Source organism: Octopus bimaculoides, chromosome 15 (assembly GCF_046866305.1).
Source record: "Octopus bimaculoides isolate indiv1 chromosome 15, ASM4686630v1, whole genome shotgun sequence".
Lineage (NCBI taxonomy): Eukaryota > Metazoa > Mollusca > Cephalopoda > Octopoda > Octopodidae > Octopus > Octopus bimaculoides.
In genome coordinates this window covers 24,350,820-24,354,584 of record NC_142942.1, presented here as the reverse complement: position 1 = coordinate 24,354,584, position 3,765 = coordinate 24,350,820, and positions in this window count along the sequence as shown.

Genomic DNA, 3,765 nt, shown 5'->3' with positions numbered 1-3,765 from the left:
GGCAGATATTTAGACTGAATGGAATGTCGCTAACATGGCGATGCGTTATTGTTTTTACACCAGCTAACATCTCCTATATACGTCTAGATATATACGTACATACACGTGTGTGTGTATATATATATATATATACATATATATATACATACAAATATATATTTATATCTATTTGTATATCTACATATATATTCATACAAATATATGTTTATATATAAATATATACATGTGTGTGACTGTGTGTGTGTGTGTGTGTGTGTATGTGTGTGTGTGTGTGTGTGTGTGTGTTAAACAGATGCAGGCAGGGGGTGTATATAAGCATACACATAAATGTAAGGCAGAAAATATATTTGTAGTAATTCTATAATTTGCATGAATAAATTAATACATATTTCACATACACACAATATATATATATATATATATATATATATATTACTATGTGTAACATATATATCATATGTATGTATGTATGTACGTAATGTGTGTATATAAACCAACCTTTCCAGCACCTGTTTGTATTTGTATGTATTCCTGTTTTGACAACTAAATATGTTATTTTATATCTGTATATCTATGCACACACATTCAGAATTACACACACACACACACACATGAATAACTATATATACCTCTATGGGCTTTCATGTATGAGTATATGGACGTACACTTATACCTTTATATATACGTATACAAATGCGTGTGTGTGTATATTTTCTTACTCTTTTATGTGTAGAAGCACTAACATACGCATCCATACATACTGACACGTACACAACACACACGCATATATATATATATATATATATATATATATGCATATAGATAAGCATATGTATATATATACACACACACACACACACATGAATACACACACGCACATATATACTATTGTCCCATATGATATTTTGGAATCCGAGTCTTTTACCTATCTACACTCTGAGCTTCTCTTTGTCGATCTTTGGACGCGTGTAGAGAATGAAACGAGATGTTTAAAAGAGTAACAGGAAAAATATTTCAATATTTAGAGTAGTTTTTGGTTCTGCCATAAAATAGAAAGGTTTTCGCTGGACGACTGCATAACTCGGCAGGAGCACAATGCAGCATAGTGTTGCAGCATAGTGTTGCAGTCCCTTTTGCAGTACCTTTTGCAATCCATTTTGCGTACCTTTTGCAGTACCGTTTGCGTACCTTTTGCAGTACCTTTTGCGTCCCTTTTGCGGTGTATATTCACGGTCATGAAAGGTGCGACAATTCATATTGGATAAAACTTGTAATCCTTTAAAAAAAAAAACTTTACAGTGTTTAAATTGTTTTTACATTTTACCACTAATCACTGACGCCCATATAGGATCATTTAAAAAAATCAGGACCATCCTGCAATTAGGACGATTACGTTTACGATGAGGAAATCAAGAGAAACAATAAGACAATTGAGATTGAAAATGTCAAAACTGAATTTGGTAACAAATTTGAAATTGAGAATGACGAATTTGAGGGGGAAAGCCTGTGTATATATGCACGACAAAGGGTCAGCCAAAATAATTAAAGAAATTTGAATATTGCAAATCCATACTATGGGGGAAATGAGAATATAAGTACATTGTTTCTAAGGCAAACGATGTGAGACATGAAAGGGTGAAGGGATCTCCTAATGACCGTTTCTTCAGGGAAGACAACGCAACTTCCTCTCCCAATCATTATATACATGCATATGTGTACGTATGTTTGTGTATATGTGTGTATGCGTGTGTATAAATGGATCTTGATCAGAATCCAGATGTTTGTTTGCTCATCCACGTTTTGTGAATTAGCGAGTAAATGGCTGAGTATACCAGAGACACGTGTAAACTTAACGTAATTCTCAGGTAAAATCAGCGTGACATGGTCTTTGTGTTGGTGTGACAATGCTGTGGTCTTGATTCTAACAGGCTTCCGTGCAGTTTCCATCCACCTAATTTCATTGGATTTGGAGAAACCCAAGAGTTGAGACAATGTCAGTTAACCAAAACACTAAGAGTGATTACGAAATGAACTTCTTGACTATCTGGCCATTCTTCAGCTACACACACACACACACACACACACACACACACACACACACACACACACGCATACGTGTATACATATATATAATGAAATAAGCAAAGCAAGAGCACACACTGAGACGGAAAGTGTTACTCAAGAGGTCACATATGTGTGACGAAAGATTTCCGGACAATTGACACGAGTTAGAATAAGAACAGTAATAAAGCAGTGAAGAACGAATAAATAGTGCGTGTGTTCATTTGGCAAAAAAACAAATGACCGTTCCGAAGTACAATAATATACATATATACACATACATACATACATACATATCTCTCTCTCTCTGTGTATATATATATATATATATATATATATATATATATATATATACACATACACACACATACACAGATGCACTTATGTTGTTTTACAGCTTATATCGTTTACACTAAGTCGGTTCTGTCATTCCTGACGTTTTTGTTGTTGTTGTAACATTCACTTCAAGGTAACTATGCAGATATATCAGTTACGCACACACATAGGTATACACTATATTATATATCTTTATATATATATATATATATATATATATATATATACACGCATATATCTAAGCAGATATAGCTATACTTATGTATGCATGTATATCTAGTAAGTCTACCTGAGAATATGAAATACTATAATGTCTTATCAGCCCTAATAAATAACTGGTATTTTTGTTTTACTGTTTATATTTTTACTACATGAGATAATTTAGAGTGTATGGAGAGAATTGGTGACGCTGTGGCGTTCATTATTCTTTAGACGTATAAATGGTATTTGTGAAGTCCGGTTGAAATCCTATCCCTGACTGAGCTCACCTGGAAGGATTATTACGAAGGCGTCAATGAAGGAGGGGCGCTAAACTCGATTGATCTGCTCCTAGTCTTAATAATTATAAGTACACGTTGAATAGATTTTGACCGAGGTGATCCTAAAAAGTCAAAGCGGCCAAGACTGCCATGTCTTCGATTGCTCGACTAGAGCTGATCCGGAACTAAATAACTATAACTACAAAAGTTGATGTAAGCCTAAAACTCTTACATTTTCTGATTAAGTAACACGAAGGATAATCAAGATGTTAAATATTGTTGGCAATGTCCGTGATTTGGATTTTGAGATTATAACGTCCTCTAGGGTTTCAGGCGTAGGAATGAGGCCCGAACGTGAATCGAAATTGGGTTTCATGGAAGTTTCTAGTAGTCATTAAGCATTTTTAAGGAAGCGGGACAGTCAATCTTCGGGACGCGGTTTCAATTCCTGGCTGGAGTCATTCCTTTTCATGTATATCAGTTATACTCTTGAAAAACATATGAACATCTCCCCGCTTTGCACTTTGTAAATTATTTCATGTGTGATAATGATGACAAATAGAAATATCAACTATTATTTAGATGTCATTATATTTCATGTTCTGGGATAGATTTACCTTTTAAAGTTCACAATTTTATGCTGTCCCTCTTGTATTACTCTCATACTTACCCAGTATGAGGCTAAGTATGTGTTGTGCCTACCGTCTTTAGCAAATCAAGTAACTACCTGAATGCTCGGAAACATGCAGCGTTGTCAATTGAGTAAACTCCATTGTATTACTGGTACGAATTTTACTGACTCTAGATTGAGGAACATCAAAACCAACCCCGACATGATTCGAACTCGCGATGTAGAACTGAAGACTCTAAATCTGCAACTGAATATGAT